Source organism: Lepisma saccharinum, chromosome 16 (genome assembly GCF_977018435.1).
Source record: "Lepisma saccharinum chromosome 16, izLepSacc3.1, whole genome shotgun sequence".
Taxonomy (NCBI): domain Eukaryota; kingdom Metazoa; phylum Arthropoda; class Insecta; order Zygentoma; family Lepismatidae; genus Lepisma; species Lepisma saccharinum.
Window position 1 is genome coordinate 27,871,928 of NC_139244.1, and position 15,291 is coordinate 27,887,218.

A 15,291-nucleotide genomic window follows, 5' to 3' on the forward strand; every position below is an offset into this window, starting at 1 on the left:
ATATCAATTCAAACATACAAACTTGCTATCCACAGAGCCACAGAGGTAACCAGTGCAGTGGAGGCGGCAATTACAAATGTGAATTATATTACATGTATTCACATTTTATTTATAAAAGCTCGACAAAACCCAAATAAACCCGAAAAACCCAATTAAACACGAAAAACCCAAATAACAATTCAATTAACAACCTACTGGTCCATCAAGCTCCATAGCTTATCAAATATACTCAGTTATACTTGCATATTTAAAATGTGCCATGAATCCACATTGGAGGTGTGGAGATGCAGCCTCACACATTCTCGATCTCACTATATTGGAGCCGATCTGATCAGCACTACGCTCCGGCCACCTTAAGCTTTGGCCCACAGGTACCCATTGATTGTAGCAGGTCTGGGTAACTCGCAGTATTTGTGAAAGAGTGCTCTCGTATGCACGTGTGTGTTGAAGAGTTTTGTAAGAGGACAGAATGGAGGCTTTGTCGATGTCTCTCGTCAACTTATTTTTGAGTGACAATGCAGTGTAATCATGGTTGGGCACAGCGGTCGCGCCCATGGTCACTTACTGAAAGGGCTCAACCCTCCAATGTGTCGTGTCTGTAATGTAATGCTATTTTAAGTGTTCGGTATATTCTTATGGAATGTGCAGATTTTATTTTCCTCAGACAAACTAGCTTTTTTGTGAAAGTGCGCTTCTTACACTGTTTCTGAGGCAATTCTTAATCTCTCCTTGCCTTTTAATGTGTTGTGTATGTCCTGTGTATACAACCCTTTGTCAAGGGGCTCTTTACACTACTTTTTTAACCTTAACATAAGGGTTTTAGATTAATGGAAGGTTGCAAGATGACGTCATGTGCTGTGGAACTGATTTTTTTTTTTTTTAAAAAAAACTACTCTTTCATTCTTGACAGAAGAAACAGGAGGTGGTTCCGTGAAAAGTGGTAAGGTGTGGGTGCCTTCCTCAACAGCATGTTTTAAAAAACCTTTCGGCTACTCCCATTGCTGCTGCCTTACTGGACTTGAGATACAGATAGCAGGTGGAAAGCTCACAATGCACGGATGTGCACAGAAAAGCAAAGTAAAATATACCAATTCAATCAATGAAGCGAGTAGATCGATCTCAAGTGATCAAGAAAAAAAATCTTGCCGAATGTCCAAAAAAAGTGGCGGCGATTAGAGCGAGCGAGAGGAGGCAGTTGCCCCCCACTTTTGGCAACTTTTGCTCCCGCAGTATGCTAAACCTTACCTACCAAGGGAAAGTAAACTGTCCTTGCCTCCTCTAGTTCTGGCACTTTGCCCCCCCCCCCCCCCAGTTTTAGAAGAATCACCTATCCCAGATAGCCTAGCCTATCTATTTTATATCCGAGGTTTCGATCCCCAGTTATAACCCCATTTAACCTTTGTTCTCCAGTTGGTTTAAAACCACATTTTCTAGATTGTCCAAATCTAAACAGGGTTGCCAAATGCACACTATCGTTCTAGTGATTTTACTATTCCTGTCATTGCAATCTCGACTTTCGGTCGAGACAAGTGGTTTGTCTACTTTGTAGTCTAAACAAAGAAAGTGAATGACGGCACTAATTTTCCATCAAAGGTATTCAAAGGTGCAAGATTAAGCCAGGGAGTGGCTGAAAACAATCTTAGTGAGACATTTTGAACATCTTACTTGTAAAATTTACACAAGGCCCGTTTGGTACAACAGTTTACAAAAGAAGAGCACGTCTTTAACGTATCTTAATATTGCACATGCTCAGTAGTGCCAATTTCAAATAAATATGTTGGTGGGAATATTTATACATGTAATAATGTGTATCTCTCATCAGGATTTTTGGGAAGGTTGTAAGGGACCTTTTGAGAAGGTGCCCAAATTTCAAGTGCTGTCTTTTGCAGACTAAACAGGCTCTAACTGGACTCACAGCCAGTTGGATTTGTGGTGTGTGCTGTCATATGTTTTTCTGATTGTCCCTTCATCCATTTCATTTATCAGCATTCAACCACATCTTCACGATTAGCCAAAAGTGGCAGAAAAGCGAGGTAAAATAAAACCAAGCAACCAAGGATTTTTCGGGGGCAAAGAACAGGTGTCCCCAATTAAGGCGATGCAAATGCATATGCTGTCATGCTTTTAATCGTATCACCATTAAATTAGTTCAAACCTTAACTTTAGAACTGATTTACAGTTCTGAAACAATCCCGAACACAGAACGTATTCATTTATATCAGGCTGTCAACAATAAGAATGGCGGACATCGGAGTAAGATGCGCACGCACTGGTGTCACAACAATAATAATGCCAATAACAACGACAGTTGTTGATTTTGATTTGCTTTATTTTACTTCGCTTTTGTGTAACTTTTGGCTAATTTGAGAAGATGGAAATGAGTGATGACATGATGAAATTGATGAATGGACACTCACAAACATCCACGCCCAGGCAGGGATTCGAACCCGGGACCTATCTGCCTGATGCACGCCGTTCTGAAAGTTTGTTTACACTTGGAAGCCTGGATGATAACTTAGTGAATTATAGAGGGTTTTTAATAAATAGAGAAGTGACCTTTCTTATTTTGTGCAAGTCAATGATATCTTATTGATATCGTTTTCTCATTTGAGACAGGGGTGACCCGTTCTCAAGACACCCGAATGTCAACCTCACTTCCACGTAGTACACCCTGGACTTCATTTTGCAGGTTAGCGAGGCTCTGTCGTCTGGACCCATGGCTAGTATAATCCTCTATGGGACTCTTGATCTATACATTTGTGTTTGTCATTGTTTCTTCATCTTATCATCATTCATCCTTATCTTCGCAATTAGCCAAACGTGGCAGAGACGCGAAGTAAACTAAACAAAATGAAATCAAAGCATTTGTGATAGCTGTTACGATATGGGGTTTCTTCAATTTATGATATCTCTAATAATATTTAGTAAAAAAATATTCTTCTAAGGTTTTTTTAGTCTATGATATCTTCAATAAGAATACTCTTAATACTATTTGTGTCTAAGATTGTAAATTTTATTACTCTTATGCGGAATATATCTGAACATGTGTTGATGTTGTTTTACCTTTGCAAGTACTCGGTAATAGATTTCAGCTAATTGCTTGTAAGGTAACACCTTTCTGTGAAACAATTGTACCAATTCGTGCTTGTGAAGAATCTGTACAGAATTTCACCAGACATGAATCTAAAAATATTGTGGGGGTTTATAAATAACTATAGGGTATTTTACCAAAAGTATTAGATAACATAGTTATCGGTCAGACAACGAAAATAAAATAGTGAGATAAAGATGGTTTCAGAGATTACCCCATTATAGACCAAAACGGTTCCTTGTCTCAGCCACCATCCACTTACTTCTCGTTTAATGAAGATGCAGTACGAAAGAAGAATAACAGAAGGTATTTTTTTAAAAATAAGAATGGCACCTACAGAACTAACTTTGAGTTGACGTACGCACACAGCTACTGGAAATCGTGTGGGTAATGCTTACGAATCATATTAAGATAGAACCGTTTTAATATATATACACAGATAGAAAAACATAAAGAAATGGATTGACAAAGGTGAGAGAGGGAGAGAGAGAAAGCAAGAAAAGTAGATTGATTGAGCTTCATTGACTTCCCGTTTCTGCCACTTTTGGCTAATTCCGAAGATGAAGATGATGGTGAGAAAATGAAATAGATGAATGGACAATTACAAACATATGTGAACATCAAACAGCACAAGATGCAGTCCAAGATGTACTACGTGGAAGTGAGGTTGTCATTTGGATGCACTACGTAGAAGGATCACCCTTTAGAAAAATGAAAGAAATGAAGAAGAAAGAGAAAAATAGAGAAGCAAGAGAGAGGGCGAGAAAAGAGAAATAAAAAAGTGAGCGAGAGAGGGGAGAAAGATAAAACTCAATAAGGCAGAGAGCGAGAGAGTAAGATAATAAGATAAGGAAATGACATAAAGAAGCGAGAGACAGGGCGATAAAGAGAAAGCAGTAAAGAGAGAGAGATAAGGAGAAGAAGAGAGAAACGGTAGAGAGAGAAAAATGAAGAAGAAATAAAGAAGAAAGAAAAAGGAAAGGAAAGAAGCTAGAGAAGGACAAGGAGAGAGAGAGACAAATACAGAGTAAAGAATAAGATAAAGCGAGAGAATGGAAAGGAAATAAGCTAGAGAAGGAGAAGAAGAGAGAAGCGATAGAGAGAGAGTAAAGAATAAGATATGAAGAATAAATAAAGAAGCGAGAAGAAATAATGAATAAAGAGTAATTGATAAACAATGTAGAGAACGGAAGAGAGTCAGCAAAATAAGTAATCAAGAAGAAAGGAAGTATGCAAAAAGTAACAGATACTAGAAACACTCGTAGACAGAAGAGTAATGAACCAAGGCGAAAATTTAACAAGAAAGAAAAAAGGGCTAAGAAAGGAATTAGAAAAAATCAAAGAAGGGAAGAATAAATCAACATTTTTTTTCTTTTCTTCCGTAGTGGTCAAGAGATCTCGTTCATCTCCCTGTGGACACCCATAAGGATATAAACAGGGGACGCTTTCTTGAGTCCACTTAATTCACATTGAATTATATTCTTAGATATTCTTTTATCCAAGTGTATCGATAACCATATTAAAGTATTATCTACAATGGTACATCAACATCATTTTGTAATTCTTTCTTATTGCATTTTCATTTATGCTACATAATATCCAACATTGGCAAACGTATCAACCGCACGGGGATCCAGCGAACCCCGCCCCCTTCAACGTGTCTTACAAATAATAATAATAATAATAATAATAATAATAATGATTTGAACGTTGAAATCAATATGTTAAAATGATTTATATCAATTCATAATGTAAATTAATTTAAATTGTATTCTTATTATTAGAGGAGAAGGTCTAAATATGGGTGAAGGTTTAAATATGGGTTTTGGAGTTATCAGCGCTCCCGGGTGCTGCAGCCTGGCAGAGGCTATTGGAACTGGTTATCTGTCAAGGACAAAGGTTGCGGCGCCAATTCGCAAGAGAAAATGGTGGTTACTTTCGGCCTTGGACGCTGTTATAGAATTGCGACCTCCGAAAACTTTTTGCAGGTATGTTTTAACTGAGCGTTTTCTCAATTCTCATCTGCTTTGTATAGGTTATGATATTAGCGGTACATACAACAAATGTGGGCTTTTATAATGCCATGATTTGTTTGTGAAATATGTACCACAGAGAGAGAAAATAAATTGAGGAAGAAAAATAACGTGATGGTCTAAATATGGGCTATGACACGAGGTCTAATGTTGAGATCACATTTTCAACAAATATTTGGATGTTTTTCTTAATTTCGATTTTTCCTATTCCGCGTGATTTTCAAAACAACAGATTATTCATAAATATGAATTTCATAATGTTTTAACGATAAATGACTGTTTTTTTAAAATTTTAATTGCTTTTTGTGATATTGCCACTAGTATCCCATATTTAGACCACAATTTTAAAATACATCATTTTACCATTTTTTGGAAATTGCTTTGTTTTAAAAAAATTGTGAACTTCTATACTTTAACATGCTATTACATTTAAGTATATATTTCATACATATGCATTTTAAAGGCAGGTGCTTCATATATTAATTTTTCCCCTCCGAAAATGACAACATAAAAAGGGGGGCCCATATTTAGACCTTTTCCTCTACATGAATAGATGTCAGAGAGATAAAGAAATCGATATTTATGCAATTAACAAAAAAGGATGTTAGATCCAGGTTATGAAACGTACAGTTCCTGATTATATTTTATACATATTATTATAATTAGTACTGTGCATAAATCTTCTTTGGTACTGCCATTCACTGTTATCCCAATATAGCCTATTCCTTGCCTTCCACTACGTACGGCGGAAATAAACACCCTTGGAATGTACAACAAATTGTAAAGAAGTAAGTCTTTCGGGGAGGGGAGGATCCTGACTCCCTGAACTCTACCAAACACGCCCTTGCTCCTCCTTCATTTAATTTTCGATGGCAAGGGAGAGGAGTTGGCACGACAACAAGGTCAGATATTATATATAAATATTTTTCTGAAAATTGGTTGTAAAATAACTTTTGTAATCTTGTGGTGTCTTCGAACTGATTTCTCAAGTGCCTGGTCAAACTGAATTTATTATTTTTGTTACCATTTAGGTCACTTTTATTAATGGTTAATAATCCAGACTTTGGTGTGAGGTATTATCAATTCGATTCACAACTGCCCCTCCAATTTTGGTTCAGCAACTTGAATAAAACAGGAGAGCTTCTATGTATCATGTTAGGTAGATGACGGAACCAAGATCATCATGACGTGCTCCCTCTTTAAAAACAAACAGAAATAAAAAAAAAAAAAATATTTAGTTCGTTTCAAATCATTTTTCTCCAGTGGAGGTATTGACGACCTGCTCTGTAACATCTCAAGACCCCCCCCCCCTATTCTAAATCCATGCCCGAGTGGAGTTGGACTGTTACTTCATTTCCTCTTCTCACTCAAGCCAGCACCTATGACCACACTTAAAGTGTGCGAGATTCGATATCATCATACGACATCTTCAACAGTTTCTTTGATATCTCTGAGGAAAATGGGTAACTCATATTGCATCATATCTCTAATTTGATTTTGTATGCAATAAATCTCAATTCGAAGGCAGAGAGTGGCGGAGTGGTTAGCACATCGCGCTACGACGCCAGGGGTCCCGGTTTCGAATCCTGTCCTGGGTATGGATGTTTGTGAGTGTCCATTCATCAATTTCATAACATCATCACTCATCCACATCTTCGCAAGTTAGCCAAACGTGGCACAAAAAGCGAAATAAAATAAAGCAAATCAATCAACACAATCGAAGGCAGAGATTATTCTCGATGTTGATTGTAAATGAAGATGGTGCAATCAGCACCATATACTCATTGTTCATATCTGGAGGATTGCAAACCAGGAATTTGTTTCGTAAGAAGTTGAGTGAACCACAGAGTTGCTTCAACAACGTAGTACAAGTGATTAAACTCAGGATGGTAGCCAAATATTTGATTGATGAAATTCAGAGAACAGAGGATAAACGTTTGTTTGGAGTAACCAAACGTAACTAAATATTGGTTTACATAAACGAGAAAGAAATGATTGTTAATCACATTCAAATTATTGTAGTAACCGTGCACATTTGCTTAGACTTAACATAAAGTTCAGTAAAGTATAACGATTTGTATTTTTTAGGTTGCCAATAAGCTTAACGCAATGTGTTTAGTTCCAACCAATCCGTTTGTTCCCTTTGTGACGAATCTATGATACTCTTAGTCATGATTTCAATATTTGTGCATTTCTCCTTCTGCTCTTATATCCAGCTCTCAGTTTCTATACAATAAACAAGAATACAATATCCCAATGGCAGACGTCTACTGTTTTTCTCTCTACTAATAGGTCAACGTAGCTAAAAATAAAGAGAAATCTTTGTTTTTGTGTTTTAAGAGATGTCGTTCACGAGTTCACAATCGAAGTTTTGGTGGTTCAAAATTCGAATTCCGGAATGGGTATGGTGTTCTTTGTGAGTGTCCCTTCATCAATTTCATCATACAGCCCTCATCTTCATCTTCGCTATTAGCCAAAAGTGAGAGAAAAGCGAAGTCAAATGAACAAGAGGAATGAATCAATCAACCAAAGTTCTGGCCTCGAGTTTTCCTCGACACGGGTATTTTTTCGGAAGTTTTTGTTTATCATTCTCATCTTCAGTATTCACCCTGATCGCTGTGAGTAAACTCAAGAGGCAGAACGTAAACTAAGGGAGAAAATATAGAATTACAAATCGAAGTAAGTCTGGCATAGACTAGCGTCTGAAACGCTAGAACTATGCAGGAAATAAGTATCTCAATGAATCTAAATCTTTGGCCAAGTCGATGATTACATATATCAACTGGAGATTGTTTCGTTATCTTGCGTTTTGTTGAGTCAGCAGACTGGTAATGATTAACATCTTGTTTTAATACTACGAATTTAGGTAATTAGCTGGTACTTCATTCAACCTCACAGAGGCCCAGTGGGTCGGTCGTACACACGGGGTCGATTCCTGGGATGAATGACTTCAGCAAGGACCGGCTCTGGGTTCACCCAGCTTCTAATAAATGGTTATTTTGGGGGGTGTAAAGACGGCGGAACATGGTGCTGATCACATCACCCCCACAAATGTACAATGGGTGTGTTCCTACCTACACATCTCCTCCCACAATATGCCTTCATGGCATCATGCTGTAATGTGCAGGGGTAACTTGGATGATTCTTTCAAATTCAAGTTCTTTATTTTGCGTGGGCAACGTTCATCCTGAGGCCACCTAACCCGTGTCATGGATTACATTTAAATTTACATTTCTTATACATATGTGGTTACAGTATTAAAACAGTATACAATAACATGTACGATTAAGCTACAGAATGCTACTATTGATCAAATAATTGTAATAAATGTTGTATAAAATAATAGTAAAATAAGAAGTCACTTTCAAAAGAACTTCATCACAAATTGTATAAGTACAGAATACTTTGAACAAAAGTTAAATAACGTAAGCTGTAAATTAGTTTTAAATTTAAACGTAAACCTGGCTGTGTTGACAGAACATAAGTTAAATTTATTTTTAACGTTGAAGTCTAACATATGTTTAACTTAATTTTAGGGTGTAGATTTAAGTTTGACAGTTTGGAAGTAGAAAGGTATATTAATTCATTTGTATGGAATAACTTAGTTTGATTTGGTTTATTGTACTTCGATTCTCTGCTACTTTTAGTTAATCACGTAGATGAGGATGAGTACTGGCATGATGAATTTCATGAAGGGACACTCACAAAGGCCATTCCTAAGTTTGCATTCGAACCCGGTACCCCTGGCGTCGTAGCTCGCCTTTCTAACAACTCTGTCGAGGAACAGCCCCATATAGAAAGTAATCCTATGATGTACTGCAACTGCATTTATTGTTCTGTGCCAATATGTGGCTGTTTAAGGTGGACAGGTATTTGTTGAGTTGGTTCTAAAGTAGCTGTTCTCACCCCCTCCCCCCCCTTTTCATCCACTGAGTGAGAAACCTTCAAGGCATTTACGCAGTAGACTTACTGGATGTCTGCAGAGTCAGACCTCTGGCGGTAATCGGGAGAACTATTACTTGAGACAACCAAGCCTGCAAAATATGAAAAATAGATATTCATAACATGTTTTGTATCAGGACAGTTACGACATCTAGACTGGTCAGATAGCTTCAAGTCTTAGAGATTGTTGCAAACCATGAAAACACAGTACCTTAAGTTTCATCACCGAATGAATGCTTGCGTTCTTCACAGCATCGAAATTCCAGTTTCGAAGATGCTGTGTTTCTTAAAATTAAACGATTTATTTGATTGCAGCCCCCTTTTACGACTCTCATAAACCACATTTGCGTCAGAAATATCCAGCGTGTCTTTTCATGGAATCTCGGTTGAAGCCGAAACAGCAATCCTCAGTCGTCCTTAACTCTTCTCCACCGGTGCACGTGGAAGTGGGTGCATCGGTGCATCCAGAATGAACCAAGAAAAGGGAAGGAGAAGAGACTCAATGTGGAAGCAGCACACCCCTTTCATCCCAACGACAGTCCAGCAAAATACTACATGAAAAATTACCTAGACTTGAGTGTAGGAAACTGGCTACTCCGTTCAAGATTTCTTCTTCTTCTCTTCAGGCGAAACTTCCATTGAATCTCTTTTTCCTGCTGGGAAAACAGGTTGTGGAGTCTTGCAGTGTGTGTGTGGAAATCATTTGTAGCTAACGTGTGTGTGTGTGTGTATGTTGGAGCTGAGCTGGATGCAAGGTCTGCATGTCTTTCTATCCTGTAGCGTTTAGTCTCTCTCCCCCCTGCAACTCCATGGTCTTTCTCCAGGTAGGACTCACTATCCAGTCCAGCGGGAGAGAAGAATGAAAGACATGGAAGATCAATACGGGGTAGATGTCTCGCGCTCTGCACAGCTCCTTTTATTCCAGCTGGACAAGACCGTGCTGTTCCATGAGGATGCTGGAAGCAGCACCATTAGACTATCATCCTTATTGAGGCTCCTGGTACCCAGACAACCGGTTAGGGGGTTTTTGCTCATGAAGATCTCAAGTGTCTTTCAGGGTTGAAATCGAGGAGGACTCCCGTAGGAGCGAACTGGAACTCCAGCAACCCGAAAGAGAATTCGAGAGAGATCAAAAAAAGTTCTTCGATGAAGTCTCATATTCCAAACACGAGGTTGATTGCAGTCAGTGAAATTCGAGCCGATCACTCCGAAAATCAACTTTCAAAATTCCCTCTTTTGTTTTGCTCATCGGAAAAGGTGGGGAAGGGCGGGTGTGGGAGTTCGCCACGCCCACATCTCTCTCATCTCAAAAATTGACCAAAGCAACCTCCCCTCTCTCCCGTTCGGGAAAGAAGGAAAAAAATAATACGAAAAAAATATCAGTTTGGTTTTTAACGGCGGTTTTATTTTGGCGTTCCGGGCATGTTCTCAGAGCCACTTCCTTCAGCCTTCTTTTTCATGTTGTTGCTTTTTTTTCAGTGCGGTGTGTGTGGGGGGGAGGGGTGTTGGGTGGGTATGGGGGGGCTCTTGTTATTTTGCGCGGTTGTAAATCAGATTTTCCATTTCGCACATGCACCTTACGTAGCCCGATTTCGCCTCTCAAGTTAACTTTTTATGTTTTCCGGTATGTGGCGTTAGCGTGATGGGAATAGCGTGGGGGGTGGGGGTGGAGGGTCATTAGCAAAAGTTTTCAACCACATCCCCCTTCCCCCCCTTTCCCGGACACTCCCTCGTCGTCAGGCATATACTCCACGCAAAACTCTGTATCTCTCACCCGTCTTTTCTGGGGCCCCCCACAACACACACACACGCACACACGCACACACATGGTCCTATTTCGTAACAGGATTCCACTGCGCATGTTGCAAGAACTAAAACACAGGACACCTTCATTGAATGATCACTGGACGAACAAATAGCAGCCAAGTCGGTGGTTCGCATAGGACCGGATGAATTATATTCATTGTCATTTACAAATTTCCCTGGTGGTCCGACGGGGGGAGAAAAAAAAAGGCTTAGGTACTTGGCACGGCGGCAAAGAAGCATGTACGTCATACATGAGGAAACATCACATCCCGAAAATGTTGGCAGCGTCTCCTGCGTTCGCGAAGGGAAGGACGCCCATGGGGGTGAGGGGGGAGGGACGCGGGGGGCGAAAATAACGGTGTGGGGGTGGTTCCGCAGCGTTAATATCAACTGAAGCTGCAAAATTTGTAAGATTACATTTGGTTTACGGGCATCCGTGTTTGAAATATCAACGCCGTAGAAGGGAACGTTCATATGGCCGAATCGAGAGGAGAACTTCCATATTGATCTAGATATGTCACTATGGAACCTTCAATATGCCTCACATTTTACTTTTCTTCAGTAACCGAAATGAGAACAGATTTCCAGTATTTTAAATTACATATCTTGAATACGCGGTTTTGCCAATAATTGGCCGCCAGTAAGCTAAGAAAGCAAAACATTTCAGACCTTATGGAAGTTTATCGTTAATAGACTAGTACAAAATCAAATTCACATTATGCTATATTTGAACTGTAAATATGAGTAATCTTGGACATAGAAAATCTAAATAATTGGACATAGAAAACCTAAATAAATAATACTTACGAGAAGGGCAGTAGCCTACTTGAATTATCTATTGTTTTATTATTAGTGCATACGACCTTAGATGGAAATACCAGTGGTTTATTTGTGAGTAATTGACATTAACTGAAAACTAATTTATTAAATATAGTTTACTTCTTTTATCTGCTTTCTTATTTTTAAGGCACGAATATAAATATGGCTATTAAGTTATGTTCCTTTTGAAAATCTACATATGCAATGTAAAGCTTGGAGAATCTAATCAGTTTGATTTCATTCAATAAAAATTCTTACTCTTTGAAAGTAGTTCCGATACTGTTTGAGTATTACCGTGCGTCCATTTCGATCTGCAGCCGAGAGATCGGGAGAAGCGTGGCGGGCGGCGCTGACGGAGATGCCGACATTTGCGGCCTGTAATGCCCGCTTATTTTTATAGACATATGCAGACATTTATATAAATATTGCAAAACGATCACTAACCTGTGTTATAACACGCAAAAGTTCTTCTGTAATTCATCCAAGTTCTGCTCTTATATACACAAATAAATACGCTATAGAAACGATGTTAAGAGCCACAGATAATAAAGCATTTTAATCATAGTTTTGACCAGTTTTAACCAGTATCAGGATTACACTGCAGACGAAACCGATAAAAGTGAATGGTTTTCGTGAGCTTCCTTGCAATCCGAAATATCCGAGCTCGAGTTTTTTGTTCCTTCGCGACTAGATGAAGACAGAGTTGTAAATATAGTGGCGAGCAATGTAAACCAAGAGCGTGTTAATTTCGTACTGTGCGCAAGAGTGTTATTCTTGGTTACTTGCAGTTACTTGTTTGTGTTATTGTAGTGTGTATGTGTGATGTGTCAGTGAGACGATTGGAATGCCAGCCGCAAGATTCACGTTAGAACAAAGATTTTTTATGTATGACACGTACGTGAAAACAAACTCGTGTCGAGACGTGTGTAGGTAATTTGTACAGAAATTCCCATGCGTTTCAACTCCACACAGAGATACGGTTAGACATCTTGTCCTTAAGTTACGAGAAACTGTATCGTTAAATTTTAAAACACCTAAGCAAAAACGACGGATTCTAACCGAAGCAAAACTCGATGATATTGGTGCAGCGTTAGAACGTTCTCCAAACAAACCTCTACGCCGTGTTTCACAAGAGGTGGGCGTGTCAAAATCATCTGCACATACAGTCACTAAGCTACTAAAATTAAAACCATACTCTTATAACACAGGTTAGTGCTCGTTTTGCAATATTTATATAAATGTCTGCATATGTCCATAAAAATAAGGGGGCATTTCAGGCCACAAATGTCGGCATCTCCGTCAGCGCTGCCCGTCACGCTTCTCCCGATCTCTCGGCTGCAGATCGAAATGGACGCACGGTATTATGTGTACTGTTCAATGAATTCTGGTGGTTCTCTGAAACAAGTTCTCTTCCCAGTAGATTAATTGTTGCATGATATTTTTCTGAGTTTATATCAGTTTCTGAATTTTTCGTTTCTTTATCATAAGCACCATCAATAAAATCATGTAATGGTAATTTAAGATAGAGATTACTTGAAAAATAACACCGGTAATACATTATGGAGACTATCACCTACAAGCCCAAAAATATTTTTTTTCTTTTTTCTAATTTTACATTGCTTTCTCCTTTTCAAGGCTAATCGCAACGATTAGGATGAATGGTGATTGGATAGAATCGATGAAATGACAACCACAAACACACATGGACTCGAACTCGTAACATTAGATGGCGAAGTAACTGAGGTGCCAGATGTACAGTTATGGTTAGAAATACTTCCCCCATAAGACTACTGATATTAAGGCTCAGGAGCGTATATTCCAGGCTATCTGCGAAGCCTGAAGCCTAGAAAGTAATATACTGAAAACAAAAAAAAAAAAAAAATAGAAACTGTGAATTAACCTGATTTCTAAAATAAGATAATGGCGATTCTGAAGTTGGCAACCTAAATTCTCAGGCGTTGGCAACCGAATTCTCAGGAGTTGGCAACCTGAATTCTTAGGAGTTGGCAACCTGAATTCTTAGGAGTTGGCAACCTGAATTCTCAGGAGTTGGCAACCTGAATTATTATGAGTTGGCAACCTGGCTACCCTTGGGATGCCAATGTGGCTTCCTTGAAGACGTCAAGAATGAACTTAGTCTTCTCCCTTCCTCCATAGCCTAGGACCAGGTGTCATAGTCAGCTAGTCCAGGTCTTACACTCAGTATACGCCACTGTTAAGGCTATATGGGGGAATTATTTTTTCCATGACTGTACACATACACTGTTACAACTTACCGTAAAACGTACAATATTCTACCGTTTAAATTTAACAGTCTGCCTGTTATTTTACAAGAACGGAACGCAACCGTACTTTCCGGGAGCGCATGCGCATTAATGTCGTCACACCTCTGTGCTGTGGCTGTATAGGGCGAGAACTAAAATGGAAAATGCAAAAGTGTAGAATATTAAACACACACACACACACACACACACACACACACACACACACACACTAATACTTGTTATATAGTGTATATATGCATATAATACAACATAGGATAGGGTTTGTGCTCATGAAGACATTAAGACGTATGAAAATATCAAATTTAAATTTCAAAAATTTGTCTCGCAGTTGGTCGCATCATGCATAGATTTTTTAAAACCGAAGCAATAAAATTGCTTTAATTACAGTTAACTGTACATTAGCTGTTAATACTTTAAAACACTCACTGTCAGATTTTTTTACGATAGTTGAATGGCAGTAGAAATTGAGGGTCTTGTTCAGTCAAATTTTTACAGTGTGTAACATAAATATGTAACATTCACATGAAGCAAATACACGGAAGAAACATTTTCATAAACATGTTTAATGTGTAAACGAAAAATGAGACAATGCACGTATTAAATAGGTAACACTAAGTGGAATTGAAAAGGCGAACAATAGGTGGTTTTAAAGTTTTCAGAGAAATATTGTTATTTATTGCAATATGTTTGCATAACTTTTTTGAACTCAATTTCTATTCACTTTTGTAACAACAAAATTGGATTTCCTGGTAAATGCATAATTTCCATTGCAAAACAAAACATAACTCAAGTCTGAACTATCTAATAACCCCTTTTTCGTTCTGCCAGGAATTTCTTGTGATTTTTTTTTTTTTGGAAGAACTGCACTATGAAAGGGTTAGATGATAAAAACAATAGTGTGTAGCGTGTAATTGCATGGCGGCAGCCATCTTGGACTGATGACTATCACAGGAAAATTAAAGAAATTAGGGAAACAACGTGTCAGTGCATGATAGTGCAAGTACATTATGTTACAAATGTATCCCAATACCCATTCTCATTTCTTCACAAAATTCCACTCACAGAGCTAACTTTATTCAAATCCTCCAAACACATAAAAATTTATAAACTGACTGCAGATTCAGACAGTTTATCGCATTTGAAATTTCGGGTGTTGGACTGATCTGTTAGTAAGAATTTTAAATATGTTTATGTTGACGTTATCCTCTACTAAATGCAACTATAAAAATCGTGGGATACATTTTACCAAGTTGGTACCTATTTTTCCGTGCATTTCTGAGATAATGCCAAAATATTCTTAATATTAATTATTTCT